General features: G+C 37.6%; 1 long non-coding RNA gene across 2 annotated transcripts in view; it reads left to right on the forward strand.

The window, feature by feature from the left end:
- LOC126933963 (uncharacterized) overlaps positions 1–16,861 on the forward strand; it is a 325,171-nt gene extending 308,310 nt beyond the window's left edge. For both annotated transcript variants that reach the window (XR_007718794.1, XR_007718795.1), the window contains 2 exons: positions 14,965–15,048; positions 16,396–16,861. This is a non-coding gene — a long non-coding RNA (uncharacterized LOC126933963). The remainder of the gene's footprint in view (positions 1–14,964; positions 15,049–16,395) is intronic.
- Positions 16,862–17,192: the final 331 nt, after the last annotated feature.

Below are 17,192 nucleotides of genomic sequence, written 5' to 3' on the forward strand. Positions count from 1 at the left end.
GTCAATGGGTCCTGACACTAATGGGATTATTCTCCAGATAGGCTGCGTTTCCTCCTGTTCTGTTGCTGGACGGACTCTTGCTACCAGCCCATGTCCATGACCCACACCATTCTCCATGCCTCCTTACTCCTCATTTCTTTTTTTTTTTTTTAATGCAGGTATCATCTACCAGCAACCATCCTTTCCTGCTGTGATGATGCATAGGGTGTATGAGCCTATCGAGAAGGACATGTGACAAAGCATTCTTACCAAAGCTGTGGTGCTCACTATCCAGATGATACAAAGTTATGTGACCAGTTAGGAAGTAAACATACAAAAACTTCAACATTGAATACATTTTATCTTTTCCAAAAAACTTTCCTTTGGAAGATCTCAGATGCTTTCAAAATGTGAAGCCAGATACTGTGTAAACCTAAAGCACATTCTTGTGATTATTCTCACACAGAAAATCAGCATCCTTCAAAGGCAGAAGGAGTTTTTGGAAACAGCTAAATCTATTTAGAATCACGCACAGTGATCAAGGTGTGTAAATCTGTGAGGAATCAAAAATGAGGAACTAATTCCAAGAAACAAAACTGTTTTCAGACTTGGGGGGGTATAAAATGAGCATGAAAGAAGATAGAGTTATTTTCATTTTCATGGGACATGAACCAACCATTTGGGTGGTGTCCGTGTGCATGAATGTGTATAAAGCGAATGGGTGGAAATATGTAGATGGCTCACTGTGGTCATTCAATATGTTTTCTAGAGGACATCTTGATCAGTCCCCTCCTCTCATGTTTTAGTGACATGCTACAGGGCTTTCTCCTCTCCAGTAGTGTAGGTTCCTACAGAGGATGCTCCTCTAATTTGTCATCACTGCACCCTCTCTGTAGCTTACCCCAATGCCTCATGCACCAGGGCCACTGGGTGAGTATTTATCTGAATGACCGATTAAATGAATGTGTGATGGGCTCTTGTTTTCCTGACTATATCTCCATGCTCCTGAGCATAATTCTCATTCATTAAGTTTGATGACCTCAAGTGTTGATTTTTGTATTTTCTACCCTATATGTGTGTACCTACCTTATAGGTACGTTTCATGTCCCATGTTTTCCTGTGCTGAACTGTTTGACTTCCGTGCTCTTGAGTCAACTCTCTCTAGAGAACACAGCAGAAATATCTCAATGAACTTTCCCTCTTTTATATATTACAATCATTCTGTAGAAAAACAAATAGAATTTCGTGACTGACTGGATACAAGGAATGACTTTGCACATCTTATATCTTGTAGAGTAGTTGATGTCTTCATCATTCTTTGTGTAATTAATCACGTACTGCCTTAGTGCGACTATGCAAGTAGGCAGAAAATGCTTTCCTAACTTCATGATCTCCGACCTATCATTTCCTGGTCAAACCTTTTCCTATATTCTATTCTAGAGAGCATTATAGAATAGCAGGTAAGAGTACTAGCTTTGAAATTAGAAAAAAATAAAGCTGTAGTTCTTAGATCTATCTCTCACTAATCGGCAAGTTTTTTTTTTTTTTTTTTTTTTTTTTTTTTGGTCTAATTAAACTTCAGCGTCTCTTCCTAAACTTGATGTAAGAATATCTACCTCTCATGGATGGTCTAGATTTGAAATAAAGTAATGCCTATAAAAGGCTTTTTTGGGTATCTGGCACCTAATATACTCAATAGCTCAACATATTACTTCATTTTAATTATAACTTTTTGTAAAGCAAGCAATTCAAATATTCTTCATTATTTCGAATTCCTCTCCCTGAGAAAACCTTATTGATCAAGAAAAGTAGAAGGTTTTATAAAAAAAATTTTCTAAATTTCCATTCACATTTCCTTAACAATTATTTCTACTCACACTAAGTATTCGTCTGTCCCTCCTGTTCTCAGGGAGGTGTATTTACTATTTGGTAAGTACTTGACCTCTGAATTCCTTCCTTGCTCTCTTCCCAGAAACTTCTTTATATTGTCCTTTCTCTCTTCTTCCCATTATCATTTCAACACATGCAATGTCTTTTCTGACTTAGAAGTTCTTGTTTTGATCCTTCTTTCCCCTTGATCTATCTCTTACTTCACAGCTGAACATTTAGGTGGAGTTGCCTGAGCTTCATTCTCCTCTTTCCACCTGCACCACAGCCCATTACCTCCTGCCTTATCACTGCCTTGAAGCTGCTGTTACCCACACCACTAAAGACCTTCCTGGCTATAGGAAACTGCCACAAAGTAAGAGTATCAGCTGTGGAGCCAGCTACTTGGATCTGAACTCTGCCTCCAACACTTGCTAGCTCTGTCACCTTGGAAGGGTGACAAACTCTCTATACCATAGTGTCCTGGTCCATAAAATGGGAATAAAATTACCTCCTACATTTGTTCTGAAGATGACTGAGTGAATAAATATAAAGTACTGCTAATGGGTCAGCAAACTTTGGCCAGCCTGTTGCCTGTTTTTGTAAATAAAGTTTTATTGGGACACAGCAGAACTTGCTCCTGTATGTATTTCCAGTGGCTTCTTCTGCACTCTAAGGGCAGAGGCGCAGCTGTGACAGAGGTGACACTGCCCACAAATCCCAATATATTTGCTAGCTGGCTCTTTATGGAAAAGTCTGCTGGACCCTGGCTTACAACAAAGCCTGGCATACGATAAGCACTAAAGAATGCTAGACAGTATTAGAACTCGAGCTTGAATAATACTTACCACACTTGGCCACTTCTTTCGTCTGCCATGATACCCTGATTTTTTGGCATTTTCATTTCCTCCTTTACCTGATCTTTTTAGTTTCCTAAGGGACTTATTTTCTTCTTTTCTTTGAGAGATCTTAGTGTTTCTTGGCTCCTCGATCACTCTTCCTATCGGCTTGGTTTCACTGTCCTTACGGAATTTGTTCATTCTCTTCCTGCCCAATATCAACTATGTTCATTACTTTGAGTGTCCCTATGCTGAATATTGCCAGATCTCTGTCTCCAGTACAAATCTTTCTCTTGGCCTTAGACCTGTTTATCCAAATTGGATTTCTCCACTTGGATTAACTGAAAACGCTTTCACATTTTATATGTCCAAAACTTAACCCATAATATTCTTTCTTAACTTGTTCCTCCACTCACCCTACTGAATGGCTGCTGCATACTCCGTTGTGTACCTCCAGCTGTTTTAGGACATTGCATGTTATTTCTCAAGCGTGAATACCTGTAGCATTCCTGTGATTCCCCGTAACTCTTAAGATAAAAATAAAAATTGCTGTAGCTTTTTTTTTTTTTTTTTTTTTTGATATGGAATCTGACTCTGTCGCCCAGGCTGGAGTGCAGTGGCGCAATCTCCGCTCACTGCAAGCTCCGCCTCCCGGGTTCAGGCCGTTCTCCTGCCTCAGCCTCCCGAGTAGCTTCCATCACCACGCCTGGCTAATTTTTTGTATTTTTAGCAGAGATGGGGTTTTACTGTGTTAGCTAGAATGGTCTTGATCTCCTGACCTTGTGATCCACCCGCCTTGGCCTCCCAAAGTGCTAGGATTATAGGCGTGAGCCACCACGCCCAGCCTGTTTTTTTTTCAATGAAAGTAATGGCAAAAAAGTGATTACTTTTGCTCCAATCTAATAGTAGGGAGTGTTCAATAAGGGTACTGAAATATTTGCTCATTACTTTCTAAAGGATTCTGGGTTTCACATGAGAACATTTTCCTTCGGACACACACATAGCAACAACAATAACAACTACTTGCAATAAAAAGCATGTTCTTTTAAAGGATTGTTAAGCACCCTTGTGCTGGTTTTCAAAGGGAATGCCTCCAGCTTTTGCCCATTTGGAATGATATTGGCTTTGGTTTGTCATCAATAGCTCTTACTATTTTGAGGTATGTTCCATCAATATCTAGTTTATTGAGAGTATCTAACATGAAGGGATGTTGACTTTTATCAAAGGCCTTATCTGCATCTGTTGAGATAATCATGTGGCTTTTGTCATTGGTTCTGTTTATTTGATGGATTATGTTTATTGATTTGTGTATGTTGAACCAGCCTTGCATCCCAGGGATGAAGCTGACTTGATTGTAATGGATAAGCTTTTTGATGTGCTGCTGGATTCCCTCTCTCACTGCTCCTATTCAGTATAGTATTGGAAGTTCTGGCCAGGGCAATCAGGCAAAAGAAAGAAAGAAAGGATATTCAAATAGGAGGAGAGAAAGTCAAATTGTTTGTTAGCAGAAGACATGATGGTATGTTTATTAAACCACATTGTCTCAGCCAAAAAGCTACTTAAGCTGATTGGCCAATTCAGCATAGTCTCAGGACACAAAATCAGTGTGCAAAAATCACAAGCATTTCTATACACCAATAATAGACAAGCAGAGAGCCAAATGATGAATCAACTCCCATTCACAATTGCTACAAAGACAATAAAATACCTAGGAATACAGCTAACAAGGGATGTGAAGAATCTCTTCTAGGAGAACCACAAACCACTGCTCAAGGAAATCAGAGAGGACACAAACAAATGGAAAAATATTCCATCCTCATGGATAGGAAGCATTGATATCGTGAAAATGTCCATACTGCCCAAAGTAATATATAGATTTAATGCTACTCCCATCAAACTACCATTGAAATTCTTCACAGAATTAGAAAAAATTACTTTTAATTTTATATGAAACCAAAAACAGCCTGTATAGCTAAGACAATCCTAAGCAAAAAGAACAAAGATGCGACCTGACTTTAAACTATACTACAAGTCTACAGTAACCAAAACAGCATGGTACTGGTACCAAATCAGACATAGACCAATGGGACAGAACAGAGGCTTTGGAAATAACATCACACATCTACAATTCGATCTTTGAAAAACCTGACAAAAACAAGCAATGGGGAAAGGATTTCCTATTTAATAAATGGTGTTGGGAAAACTGGCAAGTCATATGCAGAAAATTTAAACTGGACTCATTCCTTACACATTATACAAAAATTAACTCAAGATGGATTAAAAACTTAGACATAAGACCTAAAACCATAAAAGCCCTAGAAGAAAACCTAGGCAAGACCTTCAGGACATAGGCGTGGGCAAAGACTTCATGACTAAAACACCAAAAGCAATGACAATAAAAGTCAAAATTGACAAATGGAATCTAATTAAACGAGCAAAAGAAACTATCATCAGAGTTAACAGGCAGCCTAGAGAATGCGACAATGTTTTTGCAATCTACCCAGCTGAAAAGGTCTAATATATAGAATCTACAAAGATCTTAAACAAATTTACAAGAGAAAACAAACAATAACATCAAAAAGTGGGCAAAGGACACGAACAGACACTTCTCAAAGAAGTGTCACATTTATGTGGCCAACAAACATATGAAAAAAGCTTCACATCACTGATCATTACAGAAATGCAAATCAAAACCACAATGTGATACCATTTTGCCCCAGTCAGAATGGCCATTATTAAATAGTCAAGAAACAATAAATGCTGCCAAGTCTTTGGAGAAATCGTAACACTTATACACAGTTGCTGAGAATGTAAATTAGTTCGACTATTGTGGAAAACAGTGTGGCAATTCCTCAAGAATTTAAAACCAGAAAGACCATTTGACCTGGCAACTCCTTTACTGGGTATATGCCCAAAGGAATATAAATAATTCTACTATAAAGATACATGCACACATATGTTTATTGCAACAGTGTTTACAATAGCAGAGACATGGAACCAACCCAAATGCCTATCAATGATAGACTGGATAAAGAAAATGTGGCACATATACACCATGGAATACTATGCAGCCATAAAAATGAATGAGATCATGTCCTTTGCAGGGACGTGGATGAAACTGGAAGCCATCACCTTCAGCAAAGTAACACAGCAACAAAATAACCAAACACTGCATGTTCTCACTCATAAGTGAGAGTTGAATATTGAGAACACATGGACACAGAGAGGGAAACAATACACACCGGAGGCTGTCAGGGGGTGGGGGGCAAGGGGAGTGACAGCATCAGGACAAGTAGCTAATGCATGCAGGGCTTAAAATCTAGATGACAATGACAGGTTGATAGTTGCAGCAATCCGCCATGGCACATGTATACCTATTAACAAACCTGCAATTTCTGCATATGTATACTGGAACTTAAAGTAAAATTTTAAAAAAAGAACTGTTGGTACTCTCTTACCCACTATTTGTTTTTTATACCAGAGATTAGCAATATTTAATCTCATTAATAGATATGATAACGGCAATAATTGCTTTTTACGAATCATTTTATATGTATCGTATTGAATTATTTCAGTAATCTTACATAGTAGGTATCATTTTCTCCATTTGACAGGTAAAGAGATTGAGATTTACAGAAATAAAATCGTATGTCCACGTGTGTTTAATTTGTAACTACCAGAATCAGGATTTAAACACAGACTAAAAACTTCTGCCGCTGAAACCTGTGGCATTAACTGTGTTCTTTCATTGGCTTCCAAGCTTGTCACAGAACACATTGGCAAGCCTAGGTATTATCTTATTTTGCATTTGTCTTGCCTTCAGTTTCCATGTTGTAAACAATGTTTTTCTAAATGTTACATTTTTCACTTCTGGGTCTAGCACATGCGTAGTAAATAAAAACTTATTGATCCATTTGTTCTAGAGCAGGAGTATCTCCTCCACCACTCTTTGTACCTACCCCAATATGAGTGGAACATGGCCTCTTATTATAAAACACTTGTATTCATTGGCTTTTGGCAACACCACTAAATCACTCCCTCTCTCTTGCATTCTGTTCAGCTTGTAGATACTGCTTTGCTTTTTTTTTTTTTTTTTTTTTTTTTTTTTTTTTTTTTTGGCTGAATCAACATGTGAACCTCATTTTGTAGGATTTGTTAAAAATATAATTAAAATGTTGTAGAAAGGTTTCGGCCAAATTGGCCTGGATCCTAGAACCCACTCTAAGCAAAACCTCAAGGAATATACGTTCATAGAAAAGGTTTGCTCTCTGGGATTCCCTCCCACTTGCGTTAACCTGATATTTTGCTTATTCTGCTATGAAATTCCTCAGAGGAGTGAAACAGTAGCTTGCCTCATTAAGACTCATCATTTACAAGATGTTGACAAATGTTGGCATTTATCCTGTTAACGTAATAAATGTGAGAAAAATGACCATTTGGCATAGATAGTTCCATGCAAAATGCAAGCATGGTTAAGAATGAGGATGATTTGTTATGTCTAAGCAGCATCGTTCAGGGCTACATATTGGGGTAAATATGTTTTGGAAATAATAATTATTTCTTCTTTGCCCACAAATATAATTTTTCTTTTTTTGGCAGTGAGCAGGCAAGGTAGTTCAAGATATAATTAAAAGTAGAACTCAGAAAAACAGCTATATAAATCTCATTTGCTTATTTATATATTTTTACTTTAATAAACTTTTGAATTTTTCTCCCTTTTGGAACCAAGCTGTTATTTTTGCTTGATGTTTTAATGCTTGGTTATGATTTTCTTACCATATGTGGTTATCTGACACACGTTTTTATGCTTCAATGTTATAATCCTTTAATTTTAAAGCAAAATAAATGACAGAAAAATAAGTATGAAAAAAATTACGAATAACTAGTTTGATTTTGTTTTAATGGAAAGGATTTAACCTCTAGTAGTGAAAATATGTTGAGAATTTCATTTATTTAGATTTAAAGAATTTGAATTTGACAACACGCTTCTAGGGTTGTGTATATGCTTATGCACACATACACACACTCATATTAGGAAACAGAAAAGTAACCCCTGACCTCCAGAAGTTGGCCCAGCACTCAAAGCCAGGCTTCAGTGTTGTGTGGAACAAGATTTCAGAAAACATCAACATCAGACAAGGCTATTCCATGATGGATCAGTACAAACACAAGACAACATCATGGTTGAACACAGGCATCATGAACATTGTCTAAACCACAATAATGACCAAGCACCCCTTTGTCCTGGCTTGTATGAGTGACTACTGCTTCTTGAGTAATTAAGTACACTTTTGCCTTTATTTAGTTTTGCCTCTTTCTACAAAGGTTTGTTAAGATACTCAATCACAGAATTGCTTTGGCTTCCTGACAGCACCCAATCCACTCCCAGCCCCACGTCCTGGAACTCACTCCAGTGTCACCTAATCCGAACTTGAATTCTCTTTTTTAAAAACCCTTAAGTTCAGGGGTACATGTGCATGTTTGTTATATGGTAAACTTGTGTCATGGGGGCTTGTTGTACAGATTATTTCATCACCCAGGTGTTAAGCCTGGTACCCATTAGTTGTTTTTCCTTATCTTCTCCCTCCTCCCACCCTCCACCCTCTAAAAGGCCCCAGTGTGTGTTGTTCCTTTCTATGTGTCCATATATTCTCATCATTTGGCTCCCCAAACCGCTGCTCCAAGAAATCAGAGATGACACAAACAAGTGGAAAAATACTCCATACTCATGGATAGGAAGAATCAATATTGATAAAATGGCCAATTTATAGATTCAATTTATAGATTCATAGATTGAATGCTATTCCCATTAAACTTCCATTGACATATAACTCTCTTCTAATACCCAACTACTGAGACATTCCATGGCTCCGTGTAGTGTGAGTTCTCTCTCTCTGCAATGAGCAACATATCCAAATTGTCAAATATAGGAAGGTGTTCTCTTGGTGGTCTTGGACTGCAGTGCATTAATAATATATCAGTGATAATATAATCACATTGCTTAGAAACAGAGGCAATCATATAAGAACCACTTTAAAATTAAATGTATATATTTGAAAATCTTTCTTCCTCCAAATTTCTTCAATCTGTTTTTATAATTCCTCAATGAGGTAAGTATTGATATAATAGTTTAACATACAGATTAAGATGAAAACGGTTAAGGGACTTAGTAGTTTACATTTGAAAGTAGCAAAGTGTCAGTGTGAATCCAGGTTTTCTGACTCCTCCCTCCAACCTTCATCTTAACATGTAGAACTGTATCAAACACTGTCCAGTTACTTAAAGCTTGTTGAACATTATCCATTTATGTGTCTATGTTTCCAATAGATTAGATAGAAGCTCCCACAAGGCAGGGGCTAAGTCCAATGGATTTGCTTTTGACTATTCGTAAGGCACATATAAGGTACTCAATAACTTTTTGTTGAACTCAACTAAGGAATGAGTCAGAGATGGAAGCTATTCCTACTGGCAAAAGGAACAAAGTTCTAAGGGATCTAGACAAACAGATTCTTCTCAAGTTCATATCAGAAAGCAATTGTATTAGCAAATTTCTGTGTCCTAGTAACCTTTCAGAACCAGAATCATTGTTCCCCTAGGGGAACTTGAACCAGTTAGAAAGCGTTCTATTCACAAGCTGAAATTCCAAGGCCAGCCAGGTGGGCTACCAAAACAGAAGGTTTGAAACAGGGGTGCAAATGATGACTTACACAAAATCTTCTAACATCTGACTTCTCAGATATTAAAAAAAAAAAATGAAGAAAATTCAAAAATAGAGAAAAGTCAGCACTGAAAATTAGGGGAGAGGTATAATCCAAATGCACGGTACGTTGAAAATGCCTGTTAGACTTAAGGGGTGAGATTAAATCAAGACATGAAATCAACTTGTCACTTCCCTCCCTATTAAAATAATAACCCCAATGAGAAATACACAGAGGGTGCTTGGGACCCCAGGCACATAGCTTAGTTTAGAGGGGCAAGAATGGAAGAGAAAGCACATTTTAGGATAGACAAGGAAATATCCACACAGAAATACTGGTGATGTCTCTGATACAGTGATCAGAATGGTAAAGACACAGATATCTTCAGGATAATGGATCAATGTAGAATTACTGTTCAGAGAGCTTAGGGAACATATACTTACACTATGATTATCAATATTTAAATATATAGATAGCTAAGAACAAAGTAAATGGACATAATAATAGTACTTAGATTTGGCTGATGGTGATACAAGAAAATATGCAAGAAGTATGACATAAATTAAAGTGTCACAAAAATCCCATGAATAATTCCAGTCCAGGCATTACTGCCTTCTTTTAAAATGTAACCTCTGCCCCAACTCCTGCCTACCAAGGTAGGGTGAGCCCCAAAAAGTGAACTGGAGGCAGAGCAGTGGCTGGGTTCACTGGGGCTTCTTCTTTGACTTCACTCCACCTTGCCTTCCTCTCCCCTCTTCACTTTGCTTGATCCTCTGCAGGCTTAGACTTAGAGCATCTCTGTCAAGTCACATCTTTTCTTCCTGCCCACCTCTGTCTTCTGGCTCACAGCTTGTCTCATCTGTGAAGCTGAGGTAGCTGTCCCTTGGCTCATCCTTGGAAACCTATCTGGGGAAGGACTGCTGCTCGCTATCTAAGCCTGGATTCTTCCCCTTCCACATTCATCCAAGCAGGTTGGAATAAAGCCACTTGAATTAGAAAAGGAATGAGATTGCTTGCTGGTCTCAAATATGGAGTAATTACATCACATTTCTAAAAGATGTGCAAATCCCATTGAGATAGATATGCCACCTAAATGTAGACATATAAGTCATTTCACAGTACTATTCCAAGATGTCCTTAAATTTATAACATTTTCAAAATGGAGATAATCTCACAGTACCTGAATATTTTTATGATTCAAGTTTTAAAACACGGATGTACACTTTTGGATACAATAAATGATATACAGAAAATCACTATCAGAAAGTGATATAAAAGGATTTTTTTTAACTATTAATGTCCCTGATAATAAAACATGTGACAGATTAAAATACAGTAGTTGTATACAAATATGTGATTTCTTTTAAATTGGAAACTATTTAACTATTTGATCTAAAAATGTGAAGCAACATAGCAAGAGGCCTAATATGACTTAACTGTGCCGCCACCGAAATCTCATCTTGAATTGTAGTTCCCATAATGCTCATGTGCTGTGGAAGGGGGAGTGGGACTAAATTACCCAGTGGGAGGTAGTTTAATTATGGGGGCGGCTACCCTCATGCTGTTCTTGTGATAGTGAGTGTGTTCCCATGAAATCTGATGGAGGAAAGGGGCTTTCCTCCTTTGCTGGGCACTTCTCCCTGCTGTCATGTGAAGAACATGTTTGCTTCCCCTTCCGCCATGATTGTAAGTTCCCTGAGGCCTCCCAGTCATACAGGAACTGTGAGTCAATTAAACCTCTTTTCTTTATAAATTACCCAGTCTCTGGCAGTTCTTTATAGCAGTGTGAGAATGGATTAATGCAAGGCCCATTCAATGTTTATCTCACTGTATTTTAGCATGCCTAGGGTTAGATTATAAAAATATCCCAATACCATCACCATTTAAATGATGTTACTATTGTCCAGGATGTATACAAGTCTTGTCAATAATACTTTTACTTGCCATCCACACTTGCAATTTATTCTCAAATATAATTGGTGATGCAATAAATTAGAAGCAAGTAAATAATGCTTACTCGTCAAATCATATTATATACAACAGGGATTTAGAGTAAATGGAAGAGTTACTTGAATCCAGGCTTTTTGTGATATCCAAATGTGCTATTTTTATGGTGCTTTCAGCCACTCCAGCAAGCAGATACAAAGAACCACAATACTGATAATGATTGTGAGTAATGAATTCATTTATCCATTCAGTACTTCATTTCCCTGGCAAGTATGTGGGTATACGTTCCCACTGCAAGGTACTTTGCTAGGTGTTGTCAGCAGATCAAAGGAATGTGTATGTCCTGTTCTCAAAGACTAAATGATGCGACACTCAGGAAACAGGCCTTTGGCATGCTCATTGTAAGCATTAATGGCTTAGTTCGTGAAGGTCTGAGGCATTTGGGAATTTTTACTCTCTTCGAGGATAAATTTGAGTCTTCTGATGGCAAAGCAGAGCAAGAAGCCAGTCACTTAGCAAGGGCCTGCGCTGATTAGCCCATTAGTTGCTATTATTCTCCTCAAGCTCACATCTTCTTTCGTTAAAGTCATCCAAGGTTACCATTCAATAAACTTAATAAGAAATATGAGGCCGGGCATGGTGGCTCATGCCTGTAATTCCAGCATTTTGGGAGGGCGAGGCGGGCAGATCACCTGAGGTCAGGAGTTCAAAACCAGTCTAGCCAACATGGTGAAATCCCCTCTCTACTAAAAACACAAAAATTAGCCAGGAGTGGTACCATGTGCCTGTAATCCCAGTTACTTGGGAGACTGAGGCAGGAGAATTGCTTGAACCCAGGAGGCAGAGGTTGTTGCAGTGAGCCAGTATCATGCCGTTGCACTCCAGCCTGGGTGACAGAGCCAGACTCTGTTCCCCCACTCCCCCCCAAAGAGAAAAGAAATATAACAAAATGTGGCATTCTCAACAACATGAGGCACTTGGGCTTTATGAGGACTCATCTGTTAGGAGGAGGCCTGGGGGCTTCCAAATATTCCAAGGTGAACCCTATGGACCCAGCTGTTTTCAGATCTGTAGTCTCTGTCTTAGCTACAGAGTGAAGAAAACTGACTCCTTCACAGATCATCTACTGCCTCAAAAACTGGCCAGTGCACTTCAGGTCATTGTCCTTCTGGTGATGTTCTGGAAGGTTAATAGGTTGTGTAGCTATCCTGAAGAGACTTCTAGGATTCAGGGTCTACATGGCTAACTATGGAGCTGACCAAAGCCAATGGCTGTCTAGTAATGGATCCAACCTCCCTAGTCACTTTCCCTTGAAGAGTTCTAGGCTTCTTTCTTTTTCTTAGCTGCCCACCTGAAGGCTCAGTGCTCTGGGCTTTCAGGTCTGGATTTTCTGTCTTAAACAGTCACTCATAGGAGAGTCTTTCAAGTTAATATAGCCTGTAGTCAACCTGTTTATTCAGAGGGAATATGAAGGAAATTTTGTGGCACAGCGAGCTCCACTTCTCTTCATTCTAGAAAGGGTCCCTTTGAACAGGAGACAGACGTTTGAGACAGTTCTCACCTCAGCAAATATTTTCACTGGCATTTCTATGGGGAGTATATAAAAACAAATCCCAAAACACTTTTTATATTATTTTGAACATGTTTAAGTGCAGTTTCACTGGAAATTAATATTTCTGGAAATCTAGCTTTGAGTACTATCATCAAAGTTTAACCCAAAGGATTTTAGAGAGCTGTTGGCTAGAATAATCCATTTGTATCCACGAGAATAAATCTTCAAAAATAATTTAGCTTCTGATTGAATCTTTCTTCTGTGAATTTATCTCAGGATGCATTTGAGTTTTATTTTGGAAAACAATCTTTAAATAAATCTGAACAGGTAATACAAAATGATGGAAAGTACATTTCTGACAGCAATAGGGAATGCAGAGTTTCTCATCCTCAAGAAATACAGGCCTTAGATTTGCACTGGAGAAATGATCTAGTTTCAGAGGTAAGGTGTTTATGGAAATTGACATGTGAATATTTGCAAATTTGAAGCTTTGCAGAATAAAGTCACTTTATTTGTATACTCTGAAATAAATTCCTATTTTCTTTCATGCTTTTGTTTGCATTCAGGAGATTGCCAACTTCAAATAAAAGACTAGCTACAGTGTTAGATTGTCTGATCTAACTCTAACATAGGAAAAATTGACAACCATGGTTTCAAAAAGTTCATTTTCTGCCTTTAGCCATAGAGAACAAGGCACCCTCCTGTAATCAAATATACACAAACATTTAACATCAGGTCTTTACACTATTTCCAGAATTAATGCTACTGTGTATTTTCAGGTGAAGGGATCATTTCATGAGTAAAATGAAGGCATATTGGAAATAAGGACTTGCATGATGATAGAAATTATAAAATTGTTCTAGTGCAGCATCCCTCCTGCTCTGCTTTAACGTAACATTTTGTTAAAAAATTTGATTACTATTAAAGTAAAATCTAGACAATAAGTGGTTAGGTTTTCTGTTGAGTGGCATACTTGTAGACCTCTTTGGTGACCTAAATTTGAACAAGGCTGGATTCTGATGGCTTAGTATGTTCCCCATTAAATATAAGAAAATCCAGTTAATTAATTAGCCCTTGGTGTTAAATGAGTTTTTTAAGCCTGAGAGATGAGGGGAACGTGGGATTTGTGGTGACTTGAGAGTGAACATTAATGATGTTGAACCCAGAGTGACTGTTAATATGGGCCACCTTGCAGCTGGGAGTCCAGTGACAGAGGGTGGGCAGGAGCAGCAGCAAGAGCTCAGAGAAGGAGACAAGTGTTCACTTATCACAGATGCTGCCGAAGTCTCATTTCCTTTCATCTTCAACTATATTATATTGCGTTTCATTGTTTTATTGTTTCCCCAGATATATTTTTAAAGTAGCAGGACAATCATTTAGTGTTCACATAGCATGCAACATGCTTATGTCAGTTTTTGCTTAATCAAAACCTAGACTAATCATGGCACATTCCAGAAGGAGAATACATAGGCCTTTTCTATACAGTCCTAGGTCACAAGAAAGACAAATTTCTTGGCAAATTTACTAATTTACTATATATACCGACTTGGTAAGTTTACTTATTCTTTAGTAAAACCATAAGAAGCATAATAGGTTGATGGATTTGGGACATGATTTATTTATATTATTTCTATTTCTATTCTAGTTATCACAAGAGAAACAACACTTGACTATTGGGGAAGTACTTGATTTGTGTTTTAAGAGCTAACTAACTTACTAGGAAGAAATAACGTATTTTAGTTCCAATTGCCATTCTCATCTTTCACATATTATGACTATTATTTTATTCCTTTATATTGACATAAGTGAAAATTCAGAATCCATTCATTCAGCAAGCATATTAGATACTTATTCTGGTTTTTATGTTAATCTTTGTTGTGCAATTTTCCCCTGAATTTATTTTTTAAATACAGAGTATTGAGCAAGATGTTTCAGATATTTCAGAATCAGGTTAAACTCTTCTACTTACCAGAGCTCCTAGATTTAAGTCAGCCTCAACCTCTCCTCAGAATATCAGCTTCATAGAGACAGTGATATTTATCTACTTTTTCTCTTGCTGTTTCCCCACATGTACCTGCAACAGTGCCTGCTGCATAGGAGACCACTGATAATGTGTTTTTTCATGAAGAATCAACTCAGTCTCTCAATTTGCCACAACTCTGAACCTGTAAGTATTGTATTTTTCTGAGAATAATTAGTAAAGTAGCCTCAGTCAATGACAGCACTTGAAAGAAGTTGGAAAAGGCATTTATTCCTGTTTAACCCCTTTTTAAAAACACTAACCCCTCCCATTCTTACAAGGGCCAATTAAAGATACTCAGTATATTCCAATCTAGAAGCGAATTGTCTGGATTCAACAGTCCATTAATGGTAATTGAACAAAGTTAACTTTTAGTGTCTTTTTGAAGTAGGTATACATAACGTGTATCACAAAAGAGGTGAATTGTTAAGTGAGAGCAGATGAAGTTAAGATATTTAAATCAAGTTATTTTAGAGAACTCTTAAGCTAATTATGCTCAGAAAAGTAGCTGCTTCTTGGCTTATAAAAGATAGCACCTCTTTCAAACAGGTGTAGCTGGGGTAGGATGGTACACTTAGCAAGCCCCCTCAGTACTCTGTGTGGCCACTTAAGAGAGATTTTAGAGATTTCCTAGATTGTCTCCAAAACGTTACTCCATTTTTGAGGGATTGCCTGAAATATCATTGATGGCACTTAAGCTTAAAGATTAATCCCTTGTTAAAATACAGATATCCACGGGAAGGATGACATTTTAAGCTGCTCCTGTCATTTTTATTTCATTGAAGGCAATGGCTAAAATCAGGTTTTGAGTGAGGCAATGAAATCAGAGATAACAAAGCCTTTGGATACTCAAGAGAGAAAAGCCCTTCTAAGGACACAGGATTCCTATATCAGGCCTGTGGTCGGGTTGGCGTGAGTTCTGTCCTGGGGCTGAGTCCTGGAACACACAATCTAGATTTGTTTTTTCTCATTTCTTGGCACAACTATCTGATTAGATGAGGTTGAAAGTCCTTGCAAAAACTAAGTCAGTTCTCATTATTTTTTTATTTTAAAATGGTGTTTGGCCTTACCTTAATTAGTCCTTGTATTCAACAAGGACAGGAAGTGACCCAAGGAGATATTTATCTCCTCAGCCTTCTTCATCTTGCCTAGGGTAACTTTCAAGTAACAGCTACTAATACCGTACCACCTATTCCTTTTTAAAAATTGCAACCCTGGGAGTTCTATTCCTAAAGATTCACAATGTTTTAGGGGAAGATCCTGCTCCTGGCTCTAATGCTAGAGTTTGTAATACTGCCATTTTTACTGAATTGAATGAAATGGCTAAAATCAGTTTCTAAGCGAGAACTGATATCGCTCATCTTTGATAAAACCCCAACATAATGGCTTGTTGTATTGTGAAATGGTTAGGAATTGAGTGATTATACTTTTGATCTATGAACACTCTTGAACATGTTGATTTTTACTTTGGTAAAACTGTGTTCTTTTTTTCAGGCCACAAGCTTTTCTTTCAAAAATGTATACCCAGCCACCCCCAAATAAATTCACCATTTCTATACTAATATTTCATATAAGAAACCTTGCCTTTTTATTTCAAAGGCAGTATTCTTCTATTTCTCCAAAGGTGAGTTGAAGATTAGAAATAAACATGTAATAACAGAAAACTATTGGTTTGGGTAGACTCAGACGTCTGTGAGAATAATAGCACAAAATACTCTGGAAAACATTTATAATTCACCCTGTGTTATGCTGTGGTATACATCTAAAAAAAAATACATACAGATTGAATTCTCGAAGTCAGAGAAGCTAAAAGACTCAGGCTTTACTTGCAAGAAATTTACAGTTAATGTGTGAATGACTGAAGTAAATGATAGAAATGATATTTCATAAACGAGGTTCCAATAAATAGTGACGTGGGAGTTTAGAAAAGAAAGCAAATCTATTTTTTCTGACTAAGACATTTACAGAAGCAGTGAGTAGAAGGCTTTGTTGGGCTTCGAAGTTCACATATTTAAAACGTCCAGACATGGAGGAAGAGAACTTCAGGTGGAACAGAAACGTGGCAGTGGACAAGGGTGAGTGAAGATAGATGAGACGTGCTGTCCATTTTTACATGATAATGAAAGCTCATTCATTATGAATGAGATGTGTTGACCTAACATTTGGAAAGACAGTAATAATTGCCCAGTCCATTAGTGTGCCCTTGGTGGTGTAGGCAATGGGGACAGGTCCTGGATATATTAAACAGGACAGAATCATTACAATTGTGCATTAGGAAATTTAATGCTACA

The sequence above is a fragment of the Macaca thibetana genome, chromosome 13 (genome assembly GCF_024542745.1).
Source record: "Macaca thibetana thibetana isolate TM-01 chromosome 13, ASM2454274v1, whole genome shotgun sequence".
Classification (NCBI taxonomy): Eukaryota; Metazoa; Chordata; class Mammalia; order Primates; family Cercopithecidae; genus Macaca; species Macaca thibetana.